Raw genomic sequence first — 25,884 nt, forward strand, 5'->3', positions numbered from 1 at the left:
GGAGTCGGGACAAAAATCTTCCGACTCCGACTCCTTAGTTTATGAAACCACAACTCCGACTCCAACTCTGACTCCGGGTACCTAAAATGGCTCCGACTCCTTAGCCTAATACTTAACAGGGCTGTGGATTTTGTACAAAAATCATCAGACTCCGACGTTTATGAAATCAACGACTCCGACTCCAACTCCGTGTGCCCAAAATTGCCCCGACTCCGACTCCTCGACTCCGACTCCACAGCCCTGGATTATATATAGGGTGTCACATGAGTCTTAACTCAGAAATAGGGCATGAAAATTGTAGAAAGTAGGGACCGTGTGAATACAGACACAAGCAATGGGAGTGGGGCCATACTTTTTGGACGGCCTGCAAAGTCAACCCCCCATGTTGGTATCTGCCATTTTGAATTCAGGTCACATTTCTCAAATGGGCCGGATAAATGCTTTAAGAGGAACGGTCGCGAAAATCTTAAACTTTAAAAACACATACAAATAAAAAGTAAATTTCTCCCCGAGTAAAATGAGCAATAAATTACTTTTCTCTTATGTTGCTGTCACTTACAGTAAGTAGTAGAAACCTGACATTACCGACAGATTTTGGACTAGCCCATCTTCTCATAGGGGGGGGGGGATCTCAGGGTTTTGTTTATTTTTATTTTCAATCGTTTTTATTGAATTTTCAGTAAAGTAAATGTACAGCTCGTACTCAAATAGAAGGTTCTTAAGGGTACAGGTACATCTTTGGTCTTATAACAAATTATCAAAGGCATAAGATTAACATTCTAACAGATATGTTTTAACATTCAATGAGGAACATATTAAGAAATAGCAATGGTTAAAGTTGAAGCGAGTATATATTTCATTTAGTCACATCTATCTGGGGGGGTAGAAAGAGGAAACATTTGTAGGCGCAACCCGAAAAAAGGTGGAATAAGGGATAACTCAGAAAAGATAATGTTGTAGAACATGTCATCCATCCATACACTGAACCAAAAAATGGCTGGATGGAGACTGCTCTGAAAACTTTGGGTTCTCCGCCAAAAATGTGGCCCCTCTTCCAGTGAGGAGGGGCATGTTATTGACCATAAGTATCTTGGGAGGCCTATATAGCGTAGTGATATTGATTATAGTAAGATTAGGGATCTAGGATAAGCAGAGGAGGAGGGAATGAAATTGTTAATTGGATGCGGAGCATTGATGTAAGGGGATCCTGTATCTGTTCATCGGTTTTGTTTATTTTTAAAAGCACTTCGTGAATGGCAGTTGCTCCGTCCAACTGCCAAAATAGTGTGCCTCGAGCAGGGAGGCTGGCCAGCATCTTTGTATTAATCATTTTAGGGAATGTTTTTTTAAAGAATAAAGGCCATGCTGAGAATCGCCCATAAAGAGATGGTCTAGTTCAAAACCTGTCGGTAATGTCAGATTTCTACTACCTACTGTAAATGACAGCAACATAGGAGAAAAGTAATTTATAGCTCATTTTATTCAGGAAGAAATGTACTTATTTGTATGTGTTTTAAATTAAGATTTTCGCAACAGTTCCTCTTTAGCAATATAGTTTGAGAAGTGTAATTCAATGCAGGTAGATATAGCCCCGTGCACAGGATTGCTATGTGATTACTAAGGGAGTGCAGAATGCCAAATCGTGATGCAATAATTCCAGTAACATAGAAAAAGAGGCCTTGCACATCCCTAATAAAACTTCACTCTTAATTTGTATCAGGTAAAATGGCCTACATTACATCTCCATGAGCATGGAAAGAGAGGTACAGGCAAGTAGGGAGGTCGACAGCCGTTTCGCGCCAGTTAAATGCAGTGGCGCGTCATCAGGACGATGATGCGCCACTGCATTTAACTGGCGCGAAACGGCTGTTGACCTCCCTACCTGCCTGCACCTCTCTTTCCATGCTCATGGAGATGTAATGTAGGCCATTTTACCTGATACAAATTAAGAGTGAAGTTTTATTAGGGATGTGCAAGGCCTCTTTTTCTATGTTACTGTAGTTTGAGAAGTGTTGTTCCCTCTGCGATAGGCATTTCCTTTCCTTCCTTGTGCACACTTGGAATTTCCTTGCTTACTTTCATATTCAAATCAACCCCATCTCCAACCATTCTGATGATGTATTGCCCGGTCCTGGCTAGAGGGCACCATGAAAAATGCTATAAAGGCTCCACCACAGGTGATGATTCCTAGAACAGTGCAGGAGAAGCATTTTACAAACTACACATTTCATTGGACGAGCCAACATTCTTCTTTCCACTCTCAGCAACAGGAGCAGCTCCTACTATCACTTGCTTGCTTTATCTGATGCAGTAAACACTGACACACTAGTGAGTCTATGTGAATTTGCATGATGTGGAAATTCCAACATGGACCAAACAAAACGGATCCTTTTCCAATTAAAATGTACAATCTTGGCCAATGTCTAGCACAGCTGTGTAAACTTCCCCAGTGTGCTGCTACTAAGCACCACTCTGTCACTAGAGTGATTGTTATGTTCCCTTTCACTGCTGAAGATGAGCATTTACACAGGGGGCTGACCTCGGGGAAGACTGTTGTACAAACATGTCCCTTAGATAATCTGTTGACTAAAGAGAGAAAAACTGACATAATTTGCCAAAAGAAGGCAGCACAATGTACCTGCCAATAGTTGGTTAAAAAATGTATTTCAAATACTGAGAGCCCCCCTTTCCCCCGATAGGGGAATGTCACAAGCAAATGCTGACTGTAGCAGCAAAGCTCAATACACATCTTGTCTAGTACAGTAGATTTGAAAAGCACTATCCATCCGCCGTATCTTTCTCACAAGAGATCTATAGACCGATCAACCACAACATTAGAACCACTGCCCGGTAAAAGTGAACAACATGGATTATAGCATTACAATGGCACATGTCAAGAAGTAGAATATAAAGCCCCATCTAAACCATACAATTTTTTGTCCGATTCGATAGGTCCGATCAGGATTCAATTCGATTCAATTTGCCATTGTTTTGAAATGGCCAATTGAATCGAATCAAATCCCGATCGGACATGTCAGATTGAATCAAATCAATGAATCGAACAAAAAATTGTATGGTGTAGATGGGGCTTTAGGCAGCAAGTGAACAGCTAGTTCTCAAAAACTTGATGTGCTGAACCTGTCCCCTGTCACTGTTTTTTATTTTTGCACAGGGACACACTCATTCAGGGACGCAGAGCCTACCGCTTCCTCCTTGAACAGGGATAGCTCCACACGCAGTCCCGCCAGCTGAATCAAAGGGAGAGAGGCGAAAAAGAAAAGATTGGTGGAGACAGAAACCCACAGGTAACTCTGCCTCGCGACATGTTGTCTCCTTCAGGTGGGAAACACAACTAAACTGAGGAGGCTGGATGGGAAGAGGGCTATATAGGGGCCAATTGATTTAATTGTGATGTGTTTCCTTTGGGGGCGGAGCATACTTCCTCTCTAGTATACAGCCTTCCTGGAGGATGAGATGTTAAAGAAGCAATTTTGGCATGGATAGCGTTTTGCGAACTTCACTCGTTTGTGATATGTTCAAAGCAAGAAAAATTGGGTGAAGGATCGATGAGCAGGGATTGCATCCATGTTCACACCGGCTCCCGCTTCACTGGACTCTGCACGGCGTCTGGAGCCTGAACGGGGTCCTGTGAAGCTGAAGGCGGCGTGAACATGGACCGAATCTCTGCTCGTCGCGGGACTCCACAAATGCCGCATCCTTTACCCGACTGGTATCTCGCCTACTAGGGGGCAAAGGCTGATGGGGGTGAAAGGGACACAGGCCATCAGGGACAGAAGGGACACAGGCCACACCAGGACAGAAGGGGTAGATGGGGCAGGGAGACAGGCCAAACTGGGGACAGATGGGGCAGGGAGACAGGCCACACTGGGGACAGATGGGGCAGGGAGACAGGCCACACTGGGGACAGATGGGGCAGGGAGACAGGCCACACTGGGGACAGATGGGGCAGGGAGACAGGCCACACTGGGACAGATGGGGCAGGGAGACAGGCCACACTGGGACAGATGGGGCAGGGAGACAGGCCACACTGGGGACAGATGGGGCAGGGAGACAGGCCACACTGGGGACGGATGGGGCAGGGAGACAGGCCACACTGGGGACAGATGGGGCAGGGAGACAGGCCACACTGGGACAGATGGGGCAGAGAGACAGGCCACACTGGGACAGATGGGGCAGGGAGACAGGCCACACTGGGGACAGATGGGGCAGGGAGACAGGCCACACTGGGGACAGATGGGGCAGGGAGACAGGCCACACTGGGGACAGATGGGGCAGGGAGACAGGCCACACTGGGGACAGATGGGGCAGGGAGACAGGCCACACTGGGGACAGATGGGGCAGGGAGACAGGCCACACTGGGGACAGATGGGGCAGGGAGACAGGCCACACTGGGGACAGATGGGGCAGGGAGACAGGCCACACTGGGACAGATGGGGCAGGGAGACAGGCCACACTGGGACAGATGGGGCAGGGAGACAGGCCACACTGGGACAGATGGGGCAAGAAGACAGAGGCCGCACCGGGGACAGAAATGACATGGGGTAGGGGGAACACCATGGACAGAAGGGATATGGCGCAGAGGGACAGAGGCCACACTGAAACAGAAGAGATGGGGAGGGGGAAAAGGAGGACACGGGGACAGAAGAGACATGGGGACAGAATAGACAGGGACAGAGGATAGACAGGGGGACAGAAAAGACACAAGAGGGACAGAAAAGACACAAGAGGAAAATAGGAAAGGATTGAGGGGAGAAAATCCACAAGACCCACCCCCCCCCCCCCCCCTGCACCATGGACGCACCAAGTTTAGTTTAGTTTTTTTTTTATCCTGGTTTTTGTTCTCTAAACCTAGGTGCGTCTAATGCTTCATACACACTTGAGATAAAAGTCTTTGGAAAATGAAAGATCACAGACCAATTTTACCCCATTCCATGTAGTATGAGAGCCATACTCTGCACAGTCTATTCTATGGAGCCGCACTCCCCATCAGATAAAATCTTTGCAAGATGCTGCACACAAAGATGCTGTACACACTCAAAAGATCATTATCTGCAAAAGATCTGTTCCTGCAAAATGCATTCAGTCTATGAGATCTGCAGATCCTCATACACACCTTGTTTAACAGACGTTCATCTGCAGACCATCTGCAGATCAGATCCACCAGGATGGATTTTTAGATCTGCAGATGATTGTCAGATATGCAGATGAAGTCTGTTAAACAAGGTGTGTATGATGATCTGCAGATCTCACAGACTATGAATGCATTTTGCAGGAATGGATCTTTTGCAGGAACGGATCTTTGGCAGGAACAGATCTTTTGCAGATAATGATCTTTTGAGTGTGTACAGCATCTTTGTGTGCAGCATCTTGCAAAGATTTTATCTGATGGGGAGTGCGGCTCCATCGAATAGACTGTGTAGAGTATGGATCTCATAGTACATGGAAGGGGGTACAATTGGTCTGTGATCTTTCATTTTCCAAAGACTTATCTCAAGTGTGGTGTGTATGAAGCATTATAGTCCGGAGTGTCTTATGGTATGGAAAATACGGTATATAGCACCAACATCTTCTGCAACACTGTACAGAGCATATTGTCTAGTCACTTACATGTCACTTAGGTGCTCACAATCGAATCCTTAACAGTCGAATGTCTATATATGTGGAGTGTATGTGTAGTAGTGTAGGGCCAATTTTTTCTAGGGAAACCAATTATCTTGTTTGTATGTTTTTGGGATGTCGGAGGAAACCCACACAGACATTGGGACAACATAGAAACTACGTGCAGATGTTGCCCTGGCAGTAATTCAAACCAGGGCCCAGCGCTGCAAGGTGAGAGCGCTAAACACTATGCCCAATAATAGTGATGATCATATGCCCCACAGGAAAGTGCCGGCTGCTTACCTGGTAGCAGTGTTCCGGCGAGTCCTCCAGGACGGCCCCTCCTGAGATTGTGTAAGTCCCCCCTCCCAAATCGGAAACACCTTAAGAGAATTAAAATAATTAATTGATGCAGTATAAATCCCACCTCCTCACAATCTCCCACAGTTTATGCAAAGAGAAGAATAACGAACCACACTCCCCTTATAAAAGTTAAAAGTCAGGGTTGGGAACTAGGCGGCCGTCCTGGAGGACTCGCCGGAACACTGCTACCAGGTAAGCAGCCGGCACTTCCTCCCTTCGTCCTCCAGGACGGCCCCTCCTGAGATTTAGCGAGAAATTTACCCTAGGGTGGGATGACTGCTTGCAGAACTTTACGACCAAAAGATTGGTCTTGAATGGAGAGGAGTTTAACTCCGTAATGCTTAACGAATGTCGTATGCCTGGACCATGTCGCAGCCCGACAATCTGTTCCAAAGAGACTCCCGACCTTTCTGCCCATAACGTCGATAAAGATCTGGTCGAGTGTGCTGTAATATGAGCAGGTGCTATTACCTGAGCTTCTGAGTAAGCAAGAGTAATAACCTCCTTAATCCATCTAGACACCGTAGCTCTAGAAACCTGAACTCCTGTTCTAGAACCTCCGAAAGCTATCAGGAGGTTAGCTGAATTTCTCCAGTCCTTGGTTCTTCCCAATGGGACATGAAGTCTAAGATGCAATATAAGTACCACCTCATTCTACCTATCCTGAGTGCATTGAATATTACCTTGAATCAGTAGGAGATTTAGCAATGGATTTAGGTGGGTATATCCATTTGTTGTGGAGGCTACGTGGAAAACTAATTACCGGTAACCATACTTTTTGGCTTCTGCTTGCCTCCACCATAGGTGACCAATGAGAGTTAGAATAGAACCTCTTCTCAGGATAGGACCACTCCAAGGATTGATTTCTTGGTAGATCCAAAACGATAGAGCTTTATGAATGTGACATAAGAGGCCCATGCAGTAGCTTCACCCTCATATCCAGTGAGCTTAATTTACCTCTTTTTTAATTGAGAAATTAGCACATAAGGAAAAGATAAAGATTCTCTGATCCTTGTGGAAATCAGACCTAAGTTTCGTAGAAATAAGAGCGGTAACCTGAAATCAATTCTATTCTTCAGGACAGACATGGATGGTGGTTAAATGTATAGGGCCTGTATTTCTCCAATACACCTGGCCACCGCTGTCACCACCACCAACATCTAAGGACTAAGTCTGTATAGTGATAGTCTTACTAATTCAGACGAATGGCAGCCTCACTTTAGGATGAGCAGACTGTTGGAATGTAAGTATACTTGAATTCTAGTCTCAGGTACTGAAGTCTAGTACAGACTTGAGATACAGGGTCTCTTTAAGCAGAGTTTCTCGGAGAGAAATGATACAGTCATGTACCAGGAACATGTCCCTCTTGGAAGGCCACATAATGGGTTATCAGGTCTAACTGCCCCCGACAGTTAGACGACGGACACCCTAAACAAAGCCGATATTTACAAAACATTGCATTCTTTGTAACTAGGTTATAAAGCAATGGTTTATTAATTAATGAGGTGGGTCACATGCCCATGCCAACACAAGAATGCTTAATAAAGCCCTTTGAAAGGTGAAGAAGGCTGTCTCCGCTCTATCCCCTGTATGCTGATGAGTTTCTGGTGCCGGAGCAAAAGGTGTGTGGTGCTGTTGCCAATGGCAACCAGCATATAAATTCTTACACAGACAATGCCTTCAGATATCGAGAGGCCACTATAAAATGGCCTGACCATGCTCACAAAGATCATCCAAGATCTGCAAGAACAATGGCACCTTTACCAAAGGTAGAGCTACAGCAGATGCCAAACCTGTTTTGGTCAGTCTGACGCAAAAAGAATACCTGTGGTCTGATCCTACATCCCTTTTCGAAGTACCCTTCAAGGGGGAAAAAACAAACGTATGCTCCCCCCTGTGCCGCAACAAAAGTGTTCACATTCTCTGGAGAAAAAACGAACAACATTGTTCCAAGCAGAAACCAGGTAGCTGCAAATTGTCAAACATATTTGTTTGGACGCCAGTTCTGAGATGGTTGTTTGCAACTCAACCTACATGCTAGAATAATATCCCTTCCTTTGAGATAAGCTGATCTCAAGGAAGCACCTTGTTGCCCAGCAGAATGTCTGAGCATAGGAAGTTTAAGATTATGGGTGGACTATAAGTCCCACTTGTTAGTTTAAATTGAGTCACAAGTGTAATTCCCAGTGTGAAGATTCACGAATCTGTTTTCCAACCGATTCTCTCATTTCTGGAGAGTACTCCAGACTGCCAGTAGATTAAAGAGAATATTTTCTCCAGTGAAGCATACCTGTCATGCATTTAATTGAGATTCCGATGCCCTGTACAACTCCATAGTCTTGCATCTGTCGTAATAACGAATGGATTTATAATCCATTCGATTGCAGATTTGGTTGAGAAGTCAATTTTTAGGGAGAGTCACTGGATCTGACATCCAGATCGATTTCTCTATCCAAACACTGACATAGAATTGCTGTTTGAAATATTTTGTAGACAGTTTGTGCATAAGCAACAACTGGAATACAGGCAAAATGAAAGACATAGCTTGTCTGTGACCACCTTTGCTCTGAAAAACTATCAAGAGTGTTTTTGATCCAATCCTTTCTGCAGATCCATCCTAAATACTCTACAGTTGTAAAACAACCTGCATATTATCTTAGGTCTTCCTTCATTTTCACAGCTAGGTAAAGCTAGAAAATATCTTCTGTATACTCAGATTGCTGCTATTAAAATCATGTTCTTTCATAAAGATCCTGGGAACACTTGTAACCCATCAAGGAAGTACTCAGGACTGCAAATGAAAAAGACTTGGGATTGAATCCTGAATTGCTGCCTCAGCATTTATGTTGCGCTTCTGTCCCGACGGACGGAAGGCGTCTGAGCTGCAGCCATTAAGGTACGCTCAGTAGGCAGTAGCAGTTCCAAAGAGCCTCGCCCAAGGACTCCTTACCGAACAGGTGTAGGCTTTCTGAACAGGGAGAGCTAAGGTACTAATCCCAGTCCCCAGTGTCAGAGGTAGAGCCCTTAACCACCACACTAGCCACTGTCCCTTTAATTTTTTTTTTATTTATTTATTGATTTATTTTTTTTTTTTAAACAAACTTGCCATCAGAATAACTTATGCATCAACCTTGCATCTATTTATATGCAAAAAAAAAAAAAAAAAAAAACAGTGTTGCAATTCAAATGTCTATGTGCAGAATCCCTGCACATAAGTAAAAACACATCTGCTAATAGCTTGACTCCTGTGCATATTCCCTGCACAAAATTATCTTCTGAAAGCACACCTGCTACCAGCATCATTATCTGAAAAGAGCACTTGCTATTGCAAACAGAATGTCTGTGTATAATTATTACACACCATTGTTATCTGAAAATTAGCTTTGCAAACTGAAGGTTTCTGTGCATATTTTTTGCATGTAATTCTGCATTGCATTGAGAACATGTGCCAATCCCTGAACATAACTCCTATCTGAAATGCACCATTGCATTCAGAATATCCATGTGCTAAACCCTGCACATAATTCTTATCTGATAAGTAGCATTGTATTCAGGATCTGTAAAGCACACCTGCTGGCAGATAAACTAAGCATGCATATAATTGTCTGAAAATGTATGCACACAAATCATTAACAGAAAACCCAAACTTGTTATAACATTTGTGCACAAATCATTACATGAAAGTATAACTGCTTTCAGAATATTATGGCCAACCAAGATATGTATGCATGCATGCATTTGCATAATCCGCACCACACCATTCATTGTAATCAGCCATGCTTCAATCAAAATGCACAATCCCTGATTGTGGAAAAATCTACTTTGAGACCCAGATTTAAATGATTCCAACAATCAAGCAATTGATTATGTATATGGCTGCTTCCCTGTGGTATGAACGCTTGAATTCGAGGGAATTGCCAGAACAAAAAGGTGTAGCCTGCATAGGGCAAGAGGGTAAAGCTGCCCTGAAAGCTGAGAAAGTTGTAGCCATTTCCTGTTTCATGGGTTTCATCAGGTCAAATAAAGCTACTGTGGTACTTTCAGGTCTAGGAGCATAAGACTTAGACTTGATATAACAGACCAAACAAAGTCTTAGAGGTTCCTTCAGGCAACTTGCAACCACATTTAGTACATCAGCTAGACTTTGAAGTGCTTTTGAGTTTCTGTAGTACAAAACAACTCAAACACCAAGAGTCTTACTAACATGTACCCATTAACAATATGACAGGAGTTTGCAATAAACACTGCAATGTGTTTGCTTACTGGTGGATGTGACCTGACTGCTCAGTTTCACCAGTTGCAGCACTCTCCTGAGCTTCTGTGGTGGGCCCACTTGACTGCACCATGACCCCCTCAGAGCTGTAGCGTCTGCGTGTATAGCGTGGCCATGGCGGTTTACAAAACTCGCACTTTCAGCCGTCTAACACGATCAGTACGCATGACGTTTTATGCATGACGCAGTACACACCACGCGCTCACGCGTATCCAATGATGCATACATGCGACCTATCATGCAAACTTGCGTCATATTCGGGCATGCGGAAAGTCCGGCATCTCTGCTTACCGCCGCCATGCCCGCAGAAAGTATAATGAAGAGAGGGAACCTCTCCAGTCCCCTTCATTCAAAATAGGAAAAAAACAGGTAACCTCCTGCTTAGCTTCCTATTCTAGGCCGCACACCAGTAACAAGCCTAAATTATACTTTACAAAAAAATTAAAAAACAAAGAAAAAACAATAAAAATGGTGCAGCAGGTGCCAACAGGCTCCCCTACTGAAAGGAACAACCTTCCCTGGTGCTTCCGTGGTGAGGTCTGGGAAACAAACAAAAAACTGTGGGAGATTGTGAGGAGGTGGGATTTATACTGCATCAATTAATTATTTTAATTCTCTTAAGGTGTTTCCGATTTGGGAGGGGGGACTTACACAATCTCAGGAGGGGCCGTCCTGGAGGACGAAGGGAGGAATTAGCTTAAATCTACATTTACTTATAGCACTAGTTCACCCACTCAGATTTTTCATTAAGGGGAATAGGGAACTATGCCATTACTAGCTCAGTTGTAATAGATTAATTTCCTTTGCAAAAGTCAGTCACATGACTCAGAGATATGTACACAGAGAATGTATCTGCCAGAGGAGTGGCTTCCTCAGCACGGATGTATCACTGGACCTTATCACTCACTAATGCTGGTGTTCAAATTCAGGACCATGTGGTTCAGCATCTGAACAGACGCCTTCAGCACTGAAAAGCAGGACAGGGTGCTTTTCATTTAATGCTGATACTTCCACCTTCCAGCGTGGAAGGAGGAAGTATTTGAGATAAATAAAGCAGGCCCCGTCCTGCTATTCGGTGCTGTCTGTTTGGATGCTGAAGCACATGGTCCTAAATTCAACCACCAACAGTATCACTTACTCCCTTTGCTGCTTCCAGTGGAATACATGTAGTAGGTGGACAGGGTCTCAGAGAGAGACAGACTGGTGCCCAGCTCTTCCCCAACTCCCTCATGTGAGTGATGATTGCATAAGAAAATGGACAGCTAACAGACTTGCTGTTTTCTCAGGAAGTTACACAGGAAGGTTACATTAAAAACTCAGCCAGCCAGGTCCACTTCCAGTGTACTTGCAAGTTCCCTATTTTACACTATAAGTAGTTTTTAAAGTAAATCTTTAAACACTACTTATAGTGCGCTCCAAGCTTGACATGGGGAAAAAAATCTTCATACCTGGGGCTTCCTCCAGCTCCCTCCAGGCTGATCGTTCCCTCACTGTCCACCTCCACCACCTGGGTCGTCCGAAATTGGCCCAGAAAGTCCTTTGGTCTGGGCCGTTCTGCGCATGTGTAGCCTGCCTGTGTAATGATCCCCTCCACCCTTATGTCGCTGGGAGCGTACTGCGCAGGCACAGAACGTGATGGGGGGACCCCGCGCAGACCAGACTGCATCTGCGCAGACTGGCCCTGATTAAAGGACTTTCCCGGAGCCAATTGCGGATGATCACAAGAGAGATCAGCCCGGAGGTATGTATATATCCCCCCTCCCCCCCAGGTATTCTTTAATTAATAATGCAAAATAAGGGTTAATGCACAACATACGAAGCTTTGTCCACTGCAGATTATATGCTTCAGACAATATGCGGGGAATGGGGGGGGGTTACATGAGCTACAGGGGTTACAAGTGCTTTCAGGTGCTTTTCTGATTGCCGGCATTTTGATAGGTAGAGCAATTCTTGTTTTCTTAATATCACAAAAGTGGATTGTGTTAAAAGCGTGGTATGCAGTAAAAATCGAAGGAGCTGTGAAATCGCTTGTTAAAATAAAAGCACTTTGGTTTGGTGGATTTTCAATGTGAAACAGCCATCAAAGAAAATGAGCCCCTGTGCGCTCCAAGCTTCAGGCAGGTTTCACACTAGTAACCAGCATTTGGTTGAGGTGCGATCAGATGCAACATTAAAAAAAGGCTTTGTAATTACCTGTGGCAATGGGCGGTAATGAGCCTTCATTCAACTCCTGGGAGTGATTCAACGTTTAAAGAACCTCTGTCGCGAAAATCTTAAAATGTAAAAAATATGTAAGCTTATACAATTAAGAAGTACGTTTCTTCCAGAGTAAAATGTGACTAATTACTTTTCTCCTATGTTGCTGTCACTTACAGTAGGTAGTAGAAATCTGACAGAACCGACAGGTTTTGGACTAACCCATCTCCTCATGGGTGGTTTACAGGGATTTCTTTATTTTCAAATTGCACTTAGTGAATGGCAGTCGCTCTGTCCAACTGCCAAAAAAGTGTATGGTGAGCAGGGAGGCTGGTCAGCATCTCTCTTTAAATCTTTTCAGGGAGGGTCTTTATAAAGAATAAAGGCCATGTTGAGAATCCCCTATGGAGGGATGGACTAGTCCAAAACCTGTCGGTTATGTCAGATTTCTACTGCCTACTGTAAGTGACAGCAACATATGAGCCAGAAATTACTTCTCTCCTTTAACTCAGGAAAAAAAACATACTTCTTATTTGTATGCATTTTAAATTTTAAGGTTTTCGTAACAGTTCCTCTTTAACCACTTAAAGAGGAACTTCAGCCTAAACAAACATACTGTCATTAAGTTACATTAGTTATATTAATTAAAATAGATAGGTAATATAATCTCTTACCCACACTGTTTTAAAAGAACAGGCAAATGTTTGATTTAATGAGGGCAGCCATCTTTTTGGCTGAAAGGAGGTGACAGGGTGCATGAGAGACAGTTCCAACTGTCCTGTGCGCTGATCACCCCCTCCCAGTTGCTAGGCAACGTGAACAACAACATAGGAAATGCCATCATGCTTTGCACAGCATCAGGTAAAAAAAAGCCTGGGCAGTTTGCTTCGATGGGTGGAGCTTAGCTAAAAATGATGCTTTGGTAAGAAAAACAAAGTTCTGATGCTGTGAAACTGTTAAACACCAAGCCTTTTCAATTTTGCTGAGTAGATTTGTAGTCCGGAGGTTCACTTTAAAGGATACCCCAACTGAAATGTGACATAATGAGATAGACATGTGTATGTACAGTGCCTAGCACACAGATAACTGTTGTGTTCCTTTTTTTCTTTCTCTGCCTGAAAGAGTTAAATATCAGGTATGTAAGTGGCTGACTCAGTCCTGACTCAGACAGGAAGTGACTACAGTGTAACCCTCACTGATATGAAATTACCCTTTTTACCTCTTTCTTGCTCTCCGAAGCCATTTTCTGCTAGGAAAGTGTTTTATAGTTGGAATTTCTTATCAGTGAGGGTCACACTGTAGTCACTTCCTGTCTGAGTCAGGACTGAGTCAGCCACTTACATACCTTATATTTAACTCTTTCAGGCAGAGAAAGAAAAAAAAGGAACACAGCATAGTTATTTGTGTGCTAGGCACTGTACATACACATGTCTATCTCATTATGTCACATTTCAGTTGTGGTATCCTTTAAGGACTGCAGCCTTAAAACCCCTTAAGGTGGCCTTACACTGGTCGATTTGCCATCAGATTCACCCAACAGACAGATCCCTCTCTGATCGAATCTGATCAGAGAGGGATCGCAAGGCCACCTCTACTGCAAACAGATTGTGAATAGATTTCAGCCTGAAACCGATCACAATCTGAGGAGCTGCCGCATTTTTTTTTCCGGCCGGCGCGAGTCCCTGCTGTCTTCTTCTCCGCTCCGGCTACTGAACTTCCTGTCCAGGGGAAGTTTAAACAATAGAGGGCACTCTACTGTTTAAACTTCCTGCCGGGACAGGAAGTTCTGTGTAGCTCTGGAGCCCGAAGCGGAGAAGAAACGGCTGGAGCGTGAAGCGGAGAAGAAGACCAGCGGACTCGCGCCGGCCGGAGCAGGTAATGTATACCCGCTGTATTGCGTTGGTCGTCGGGCATTCGAACGCCACTAATGACGCACTCCCGACCCGCCGGCGATCGAGAAAAATCTTCCGCACGGATGGGTCGACAGGAATCGACGGGAACGATCGATTTCGGACGGAAATCGATCGTTCTGTCAGCGGTGTGCGCGGCGATTTCACAGCCGTTTCGATCACTGCAATCACTTTCGATCACTGTGCGTTTCGGCTGTATATCGGCGGGAAAATCGTTAGGTGTATGGGCTCCTTTAAGGACCAGACACTTTTTTTCCATTCAGACCACTGCAGCTTTAAAGGTTTATTGCTCAGTCATACAACCTACTATCCAAATGAATTTTACCTCCTTTTCTTGTCACTAATACAGCTTTCTTTTGGTGCTATTTGATTGCTGATATGATTTTTAGTTTTTATTATATTCATCAAAAAAGACATGAATTTTGTCAAAAAAAAAATGGTTTTAACTTTCTGTGCTGACATTTTTCAAATAAAGTAAAATTTCTATATACATTTTTGTCTACATTTATTGTGCTACATGTCTTTGATCAATAAATAGACACTTATTGGATTTTTTTTGTTTGGGTAACAGTTATAGAGTTTACAAACTATGGTGAAAAAAGTGAATTTTCCCAGTTTGAAGCATCTCTGACTTTTCTGAGAACATTTACATTTACATCTGTTCTCCCATCTAATCGCCCACTGATCACCCATCAATCACCCCCTGTCACCACCTATCACTGCTACCCATCAGAACAGACCCTCACCCGCCCCACCGCAATGACAATTTTTTTTTCTGATCACTGTTGGTCTCTACGACTTAATTGTGGCTGAGACCAACCGTTATGCCCCACAATACGCGACCGCCACCAAGCTACTATGCCCAGTCTTTTTGGTGGGAACCCCTCCAAGTTTCCGAATGTAACATTTTTTGGGGCCTTCTCCTTAACATGAAAAACGCAAAAATCTATTAACCCTTTGCACTCTCGCATGCAAATGTTCAAACAAATGCATTCACAGATTCACTCATCCAGGCACAACTGTTATCCCTACAGCTAAGTTAAAAACCAGGGTTTTAGTTCACAGAAGAATGCATTCTTATGCTTAGTCACCAATACTGCGCAGAAGTACCCAGGTAAACATAGGTGTCCTAACTCTGGCCCTGTAACATGCATAGTGCAGACATGCAAACACATTCATTGCATCAAACCTATCAATGGATTAGGAGCACACATCCTGACGTCCTCTCCTGGGACAGACAGTGCATCTTACCAATCGCACAAGGGAGCTAACGTTATGTGTCCATGTGCACCATGCACATACACCAGCATAAGCTGTGTGCATGCTGACAAACATATACAGGGGAAGGAAGGAGTGCACTGAATTAGACCCTTGCCACAGGGGTCAGTAACAAGAAAAAAATACATATATCCAGGCACATCGCCTCTAGTTAGGACATTAAATAAGTTATTAAGGAAAGGGAGGTGCTGAAGGGGGTGTGGCTAGAAAACAGCAAAAATCTATTAACCCTTTGCACTCTCGCATGCAAATGTTCAAACAAATGCATTCACAGATTCACTCATCCAGGCACAACCGTTATCCCTACGGCTAAGTTAAAAGCCGGGATTTTAGTTCACAGAAGAATACATTCTTATGCTTAGTCACCTATACTGCGCAGAAGTACCCAGGTAAACATAGGTGTCCTAACTCTGGCCCTGTAACATGCATAGTGCAGACATGCAAACACATTCATTGCATCAAACCTAGCTCCCTTGTGCGATTGGTAAGATGCACTGTCTGTCCCAGGAGAGGACGTCAGGATGTGTGCTCCTAATCCATTGATAGGTTTGATGCAATGAATGTGTTTGCATGTCTGCACTATGCATGTTACAGGGCTAGAGTTAGGACACCTATGTTTACCTGGGTACTTCTGCGCAGTATAGGTGACTAAGCATAAGAATGTATTCTTCTGTGAACTAAAACCCCGGCTTTTAACTTAGCTGTAGGGATAACGGTTGTGCCTGGATGAGTGAATCTGTGAATGCATTTGTTTGAACATTTGCATGCGAGAGTGCGAAGGGTTAATAGATTTTTGCTGTTTTCTAGCCACACCCCCTTCAGCACCTCCCTTTCCTTAATAACTTATTTAATGTCCTAACTAGAGGCGATGTGCCTGGATATATGTATTTTTTTTCTCCTTAACATGGGTCTAGTCAAAAAGAATGTATTGCGGTCTTGTTGGTCTAGGCACCCAATACATCACATGCCCATGTTCTCTGCTGCCATGTCCAGGTCACGATTTGAGAACATCCTGCGCTTCCTGCACTTCAGTGCCAATACAACCTGTCATCTAAGAGGCCACCCTGCTTATGACCGGTTCCACAAAATTCGGCCCCTCAGACCACCTGTCATCAAAAATTGCAGAGGCTTATACCCCTGAACAGTCATTTTGAGGCTTTTGGTTTCCAGACTACTCCTCAAGGTTTTGGGCCCCTAAATTGCCAGTGCAGTATAGGAACCTCATAAGTGACCCCATTTTAGAAAGAAGACACCCCAAGGTATTCTGTTAGGTGTATGATGAGTTCATAGAAGATTTTTTTTTTTTAGTCACAAGTTAGTGGAAAATTACACTGTGAAAAAAAAAAATCAATTTCCGCTAACTTGTGACAAAAAATAAAATCTTCTATGAACTCACCATACTCCTAACGGAATACTTTGGGGTGTTGTCTTTCTAAAATGGGGTCACTTGTGGGGTTCCTATACTGTCCTGGCATTTTAGGGGCCCTAAACCGTGAGTAGTCTGGAAAACAAATGCCTCAAAATGACCTGTGAAATCCTAAAGGTACTCATAGGACTTTGGGCCCCTTAGCGCACCTAGGCTGCAAAAAAGTGTCACATGTGGTATCGCCGTACTCAGGAGAAGTAGTATAATGTGTATTGGGGTGTATTTTTACACATACCCATGCTGGGAGGGAGAAATATCTCTGTAAATTGACAATTGTGTGTAAAAAAAAATATCAAAAAATTGTCATTTACAGTGATATTTCTCCCACCCAGCATGGGTATGTGTAAAAATACACCCCAAAACACATTATACTATTTCTCCTGAGTACGGCAATTCCCGCGTGACACTTTTTTGCAGCCTAGGTGCGCTAAGGGCCCAAAGTCTTATGAGCACCTTTAGGCTTTACAGGGGTGCTTACAATTTAGCACCCCCCAAAATGCCAGGACAGTAAACACACCCCACAAATGACCCCATTTTGGAAAGTAGACACCCCAAAGTATTCATAGAGCGCCATGGTGAGTCCGTGGCAGATTTCCTTTTTTTTTTGTCACAAGTTAGCAGAAATGGAAACTTTTATTTATTTATATTTTTTTTTGTCACAAAGTGTCATTCTCCGCTGACTTGTGACAAAAAATAAATTCTATGAACTCACCATGCCTCTTAGTGAATACTTTGGGATGTCTTCTTTCCAAAATGGGGTCATTTGGGGGAAGGGTGGGGGGGGGTAATTATACTATCCTGGAATTCTAGCACCTCATGAAACATGACAGGGGGTCAGAAAAGTCAGAGATGCTTCAAAATGGGAAAATTCACTTTTTGCACCATAGTTTGTAAACGCTATAACTTTTACCCAAACCAATATATATACACTAATTGGATTTTTTTTTTTATTAAAGACATGTAGCACAATAAATTGACAAAAATGTATATAGAAATTTTACTTTATTTGAAAAATGTCAGCACAGAAAGTTAAAAAAATAATTTTTTGACAAAATTCAAGTTTTAAAGGGATACTGTAGGGGGGGTCAGGGGAAAATGAGTTGAAGTTACCGGGGGCTTCTAATGGTCCCCCACAGACATCCTGCGCCCGCGCAGCCACTCCCCAATGCTCCGGCTCCGCCTCTGGTTCACTTCTGGAATTTCAGACTTTAAAGTCTGAAAACCACTGCGCCTGCGTTGCCATGTCCTCATTCCCGCTGATGGCACCAGGAGCGCACTGCGCAGGCCCAGTATGGTCTGTGCCTGCGCCGTGCGCTCCTGGTGACATCAGGGGAAGCGAGGACATGGCAACGCAGGCGCAGTGGTTTTCAGACTTTAAAGTCTGAAATTCCAGAAGTGAACCGGAGGCGGAGTATCGGCGAGTGGCTGCACGGGCACAGGATGCCTGCGGGGGACCGTTAGAAGCCCCGGTAACTTGAACTCATTTTCCCTTGACTCCCCTACAGTATCCCTTTAAGACTGCAGTCCTTAAGTGGTTAAAATAAAAACCTAATTTTCAGGAGACTTCAGAGTCTCTTTAATTGATGCTCTCTAGCACTCACTTCCTGTGGCGGAAATACGAACTGCACGGAAGTGTATTGACAAAATAAGCTTCCAGTCATGTACTACGCAAACGCAAAACAGTTTAAAATATCTGCGGCGCCGCTGACTTACATGACTTCCTGTTGCCGCAAGTCACCATGGATGCTTGTCGATAACACGCTTTTGCCGTTGCGTCAGATCGGATGCTTCCAGCACATTGCACCGCATCCGATCTGAAATGCCCCATAGATTTTCATTGCTTTAGTGTTACCCTGCAGTAAAAAAGGGTAACACAATGCAATGAAAACTTCCAGTGTGAAAAGGGCCTCAGAAAAATTGTTAAAAGAAGCTTCCCTAGCAGGCATTTACTTACCTATGAGGGGCTGCTCTGTAGCCCCCCTTGTCTATTTGGATGCCTCCATGTTCCCTCCACCATGCCCCAGAGCTGCAGGCCACCGCTGGTTATTTAAATGCCCCCGGCAACGCATGTAGTTTCCATTGATGTGGTTACATCTGATCCAGAGGCTTCCCTCTACTTAAGTATCCATAAGGGCCCATTCACACTTGAAAGGGCAAAACGCCGGCATTTTGCGGGTGTGATTTTTCCGAGTTTTCACGCGGAAAAAAAAAATCACTGGACAGTGCAGCAATTTCTCTGCGATCGCGTTTAGCGCTTCTATAGCACTAAAAGGCGATCGCCAGGAAATGGTTCAGGCTACGCGTTCACGATTTCCGCAAATCGCCCAAGTAAGAACGGGCCCATAGGGTTTTATTACACTAGCGCTTTCAAAAGCGCTAATGTTTGAGCGTTTTGCGTTTTGCTGAAATCACCGGCAAAAAGCTCAAGTGTGAATGGGCCCTTAGGGGCAGTTTTTTCCTTTCAGGTACACTTTAATATGCAGAAGTAAATGTTATAGTGCACCATTCTTGTGGAGATTCTTCAGCATAAGTTTTTATGAATGAACCGCTATGCAGAAGAAGTTTTATAGTGCAACTTTCTTGTGAAGATTCTTCAGCATAAAACATTAAGATTTTTTTTTATGAATGAAGCACTCCTGAGCCAGATCAAAGCATTCAAGATTTAGATAAAACTATTGAGCACATACAAACATCCTAAAGACAAATTTCAACAAGGTTAAATTAAGGAGAAGTAGCAGATGATAGGAATCTAGTCCCCTGCAGATATTTCTTCTTGCATGCTTGGACAGGGTGTGTCCCGGAGTAAGAAGTGAAGGACAGTGAAGTAATGTTTACTTGTTGCATGAACAGACAATATAATACCAAACTCAGGAGTTAAAGCAAACCCGTAAGGGTAAAAAATAAATAATTAAAAAAACTCACAAACTCATACTTGCCTAGTAAAAAAAAAAAACAAAAAAAAAAAAAACACACACAAAACACAGATACCGTACTTCCCTAAGTAGTGAGAAGCCTTCCCAGATCCTCCTCGACCCCTCCGCTGCTGCCCAGGACCCTCACAGCCACACTCCTTTTCATGCACAAGCGGGAGTAGCCCAAATCTTCATGCTACTGTGCAAGTGCGAACCCATCTTTTGCACAGTTGCGCTTGCACAAGGGAGCGGAGCCACAAGAACATATCTGACAAGCTCTTGTCCATGCATGGAAACAAGAAGTCTATCTGGAGGCTTATCTCTACTAAGGTTAAGTATCCGTTTTTTACTTTTTATTTTCCTTACAGGTTCACGTTAATCAGTGCAGCCTAATGCTCTTGTAAAGCAAGATTTTCAGCCATTTCCTTAGTATGCTTTTATCTCCATAACCAGTCTTTTATGCCTGATATATAGATTCATATGTCAGATTGCAGGTCAGATTGTACTGGATACCTGAAACATGCTGTCAGCAGAGATCTATCCTGCATACACACGCATAAACAGTATTGTCTGTAATGATCATGCTTCATCATTAGGACATCACTGCATGGAATAGGCCTGAAAGATAAACTGAATTTAAACCAAAATCGCGATCACCAAGATCACAATTTCGGAATCGTCAAAGCGGCATTTATCGCAATGACGTCATTTCCCGGGGGGGGGGGGGGGTTTGGGTTGAAGTTTAAGAAGTGTCTTCAAGCTTCCCCAAAGTCCCAGCGCGCGCGGCCCGCAGCGTTGGACATACCTTCCGCACGAGTCGAAACACTGTCCATCCTCTATGTCCGTCTGCCAGGTCTTGTGTTTGGCAAAACTCCAGGTTCCTGTATGTCACATGACACAGGAAGTATTCCGTTCATTAAAGCCTGCAGGAGGCGAAGTGGATAGACGGGCATCGCTGGACTCGTGCTGGAAGCTATGTCCAGAACTGATGCAGCTTGGGGGACAGAGGAGGCACATAGAGACACAGAGTGGGCACAGACAGAGCGGGCACAGAGAAACACAGCAGGCACAAAGAGGACAAGAAAAAGACCCAGAGGAGGCATAAAGAGGCAAAGGGGGCACAAAAAGACAAAGGGGGAACAAAGCTTGATTGGAAGGAAATCGTGAATGAAATCAAAATCACAATTTCAGACAGAAACCGCTCAATTCAATTTTTCCCTAAAATCGTTCAGGCCTAGCATGGAATAAGTGCTATACATAAAAGCAGCTCAGCTATAGCCACGTGGCGTGTATATAATGCTTGATAGATGAGGAGCGGCGCTAAAGCAGCGTGCACGAGGAAGCAACTTTCATGGTAAGTGATACAACAATGTGCCGTCTGTGGTTTTTAATAGATGCCTTTTTTATTGGTATTCGATCGCGCGCCCAAGCAGTGAGTTGGGCAAGCGATATGCAGTGTTCTCCCCAGGCTCTTTTAGTCGGGTGCTCCACCCGGCTGTTCTTGGCTCACCTTCTCACCTCCTCCTATGCTGTAAGCAGAGTTGCCCTGCATTTTCATCTCGCCCCACCCAGCTGCTTTTTCATGCCACCCGGCTACTATTTCATGCCACCCGGCTACTATTTCATGCCACCCGGCTGGAAAAAAATTCTGGGGAGAACACTGGATATGGATAGTAGCCCAATAGTTACTACCTATGGTAGGAAATAACGGTTGTAGTCAATCATACACGATTGGCTATAACTAGGAGTCATCTGGGGGCCAGGATACCTTTTAGGAATTAGGAGGGCGAGATTAGTTTTAGGCAACTGAAGTGGTGGTTAGTGTTAGGCATTAGGTTGGGGGGTTAGTTTTGGGAACTAGGAGGTGAGGGTTCAAGTGAGAATGGATGCCGGGTAAGTGCATAGTAAAATATAGGTAGTGTACATTACCAATATGTATGATCTAGAGGCCTGCGCGGGTCTTTTCTGACCTGGACCCCCACCCAACCAACAACCCGCTTTCTGTTGAATCTGGTACCCGCAGCCGAACCGCTACCAGATTAAAATCAAAATGGGTACCCGAACCTGACCCGCATTTCTGGTAACCAGCGGGTACCAGACCCGATGGATCTGTGACTTAAAGTATTCGGTAAAGTTCACACTACAGCGTTCTCCCGAGGCTCTTTTAGCTGGCTGCTCCACCCGGCTAATTTTGGTGAGCACCCAGCTGTTATCTCACCTCCTAATAAGCCGTAAGCAGAGTTGCGCAGAGAAGCGTTGGCCCTGCATTCTCTCATTTAAAAAAAAATTCTGGGGAGAACACTGCACTATGTATGTTGCACAAAGCACCAGTTATAACCAATGCATATTATGGCACACTTTATTTTCAGAGTATGAACAACGGACATGTAATGTGCTTTTTTTTTGCACACGTAATCTTAAAACACCCAATAGAAAGTGCATTCAATAGTGTAATCTGTTACAACGCAGAAAAGTGAACATGTCCATACAATTCTATGTGTGTTACTGAATTGTGTTATAATGCAGCATACATAGCGTGAACACACAAAGGAGCAGGAGGCATTCATCATTGCTTAAAGGTTAGAAATATCACGGCTTCCATATGACCCTTACTACAGGGTCAATTTAGCACTCAGAAGCTTGCAGGGCGCCATACCGCTGCCCTCAAAACTAAAGAACATGCGACTATGAAAACGATGTGCCCTGTTTTCTGGCAATGGTCAGATCATGTTCCTAGAAACAGCCCCTAGAGAATAAAAACTGGTTACAGAGGGCTTGCACTCATTGCTGGATCAGGAAAGTCAAGGTATCTTTTCTAGGTTTTCCCATGTGTGCAGCACAACCTGTAGATGAGGACTAAGCCTGATAGGTATATGGAGAAACCCAGGACATTATTGATTGATCCCTAAATTAAAACTAATATCTTCTTATGATGGTGTGAAAAGCTCCAGCAGGACAGTACCTATCCAGTCTTACCCCATAGTGAGTGGTCATCTAATAGTGTGTGATCTAAGCACAGACCTGCGTTGATTGCTCGGTCTGGCTGTAAATGACCTGATCTGGCAGGCTTCTGCCTTGATTATGGACAGTTTACATCATCTCAAAGTCCTAGCAGAAAATGCTGACATACAAACACCAACCTGTCATTAGTTCTGACAGGAGAATGACAATCTGTTTCTGCATACTGTGGTGAGAGGATCATCCAGGAAAAGGAACAATTTTCTGTCTGTCAACCACATATTCAAGCATGTTGAAAGATCACCAACAATGCACTTTTGTCACTTGCACACATTTGCTATTAATTAACGCATACAAAGACTAATTATATTGCTAGCCGGGCTAGGGCTTGTGGATATCTGCTCACATAGAATGCCTGAGCCAGAAGGATCATTATAACACAACTATCATGATCATGGTAATTGTAACAGTGTTGGATAGCCACAGAGTGGCGAATATTTAAATATACAACACATTATTAAACTAAAGGCTGGACTGAAATAAATGCAGTCGTCTGTAAGAAGTGCTCGGAATAAACAGTACCTATACTGACATTATGTCCCGTATGCCTTTGCATAGTAGCAGTTTTGAGGTCAGTGAAGTGCAAGGCTGTTATCAGCTGTCCGATCTGATTATACAGCATGCTGCAGAGCTGCATGACTTTTACAGTACCTGAAGGAAACAGGGAGGGGAGGAGGTGGGGAAGTGGTGGATTCACACCCCAATGCACAATTCAGTTAGAAGGTGTAGCAACAGAGCAAATTGAGGGGTTATGGGGGGGGGGGGGTTGCCTGCAGTGTATAGGACAATATATATGCAAGTATATCAAGCACCTAATACACAAATAAAAATTAATTTAAGGGTTAGTTCACAGTACTGCACTGTAACGAATCGCATTATTCTAACTCGCTGCGTGCAGGCTTTGTATTGGAGTTCACACTTACAACGGGTGCAACTGCCCACTGTGAATCCAGCCAAAAATTACAACGACAGGCTCTGTCTATATGATGGATGATGGGGAAGGTAGGGGGAGGGTTGCAGGTTGATCTATATTACAGATCAGGAAAACCACCTAGAACTAAAGTTTCGTACACGTTAGCACATACTCGTCCGATAACAACCACCTCTAACAATCTAGCAAGTTTTTGCCGTGTGCATTGCCAAAAATAAGAATATCGGTAACATAATAATGATATTCTTGTTTGGTTATTGATTGCTTATTTTGGGATGCGTTACAACACAATACATGGGAACTCATTCTGTACCGTGACTGGTAACATGAAAGTCCATTGACCATGCAGATCGCACACAGTGTGCGGAGCATCGTGACTGACAGCACAGCACATAGTGTGAATGAGCACTAAGGGTTGTGCAATGTACTCAAAGTGCTGTGTAAATGTGTCACCGCAATATAAAATGAATGATACTCTGACCTGTTTTTGTTCAGTGCAGTGGTTAATTTGCTTTCACTTAGAAAGTAAACATATAATTTGATGAGAAGTGCATGCCACAGCTAATGGCAAGGGACCAGATGCTATAAAAGAACAGCAGAGGTCAGAAATTTCAATCTAAACAGCTGTGATGACATGATTGAGGGCGGAACTAAAATCTATACAGAGAATATTTATTTACCTGGCTCGTTTCCACTATAGCGAATCCGCATGCGGGCACTGCATGCGGATTTGCATAGTCAATGTAAGTGGATGAGGCTGTTTCCATTTGTGCGGCGGCGGGAGCGTTTTTCGGTGCGGCATAAATCTGCACGGCAGAGCCGTCAGATTTCGCGTGCGGGAGGAATGTGGGCGAATCGCCGCTAATGCATTTAATAGGGAAATCGCATGCGGCTTTGTCATGCGGATTTCCCCGCGATTTCGCATGGTTTGCTATGGAGCTTTACTCAGGCAGTGACATGGTTAAATTCGCCTGGCTCCTTGCCATGCGAAATCGCATGCGAAATCGCGGCTAAATCCGCAGGCAGAAACGCAGCCGCATGCGATTTCTTCTGCGGTGGAATCCAGGCGATTCTGCACCGCAACAGTGGAAACGAGCCCTACTTTTCTTCTATGAGGAAAATCTCTTCTCATTGTCACAGGGAGTGACCGGATGACGCCCACAAACCGCACTTCCAAGATGGCGGCTACATCCCTCCCTGTCTGGTAAGAGGAAATGTGGGAAGTGAATGTCAATTTTTAGAAAAGAAGCAAGAACTGCCATGTATCCCACAGAAGGACACACATCTGTTCTCAAGTGCAGTGAACCCTGCCACCAATGTCCTAAGTAGTACTGAGTATCCGTACTATAGAGCCCGTTTCCACTAGGTGCAAATGTGTGCGGTTTTTAGCACACAAACTCACACAACAGTAAATTCCTATGTACCTGTGCGAGATTCGCATCCAGGGGAAAAAATGGAGAGCAAGATTACTATTTTTAAGACCCCGCTCGCTTTTTTGCACATGCGTTTTTGCGATGAATAAAGTCAATGGGACTTCCTTCCTGGATCTTCTTGAAGAAAAATAAATAACAACAACTTATGTGAATGAGAATGCGAAACGCATATATGCATAATTTTTCATGCAAAAAAGTAACATGCAAACCTGTTCATACTGAATCCTTTACATTCCATCACAAAGTACAATATCATCACATCCCAATGCAATGCAGTGATGTTTCTATCGTACGTTCAGGTCAGGTCAGGTGGGGTGTGGCAGGTCCCAGCTTTACTGGACATGATGCGCGTTTACAGTGGCAGTGACCCATACCTTCACTGTATTGTACGCTTCACAGTATGGTTGCATTGCACGTCTTAACCCGCCAAAGAACGTCTCCTGCAGGGATCATAATGCGATCCCCCAAATGACAGTCTAGGTCAAGTGCTGTACAGACTCCTCATAACTCAACCGCTATGAGTAC

General features: G+C 44.0%; 1 protein-coding gene across 1 annotated transcript in view; it reads right to left on the bottom strand.

The window, feature by feature from the left end:
- The window catches only part of LASP1 (LIM and SH3 protein 1), a 117,502-nt gene that overhangs the window by 80,080 nt on the left and 11,538 nt on the right, over positions 1 to 25,884 (bottom strand). The gene's annotated exons all lie outside the window — the stretch shown is intronic.

The sequence above is a fragment of the Hyperolius riggenbachi genome, chromosome 12, assembly GCF_040937935.1.
Source record: "Hyperolius riggenbachi isolate aHypRig1 chromosome 12, aHypRig1.pri, whole genome shotgun sequence".
NCBI classification, from domain to species: domain Eukaryota; kingdom Metazoa; phylum Chordata; class Amphibia; order Anura; family Hyperoliidae; genus Hyperolius; species Hyperolius riggenbachi.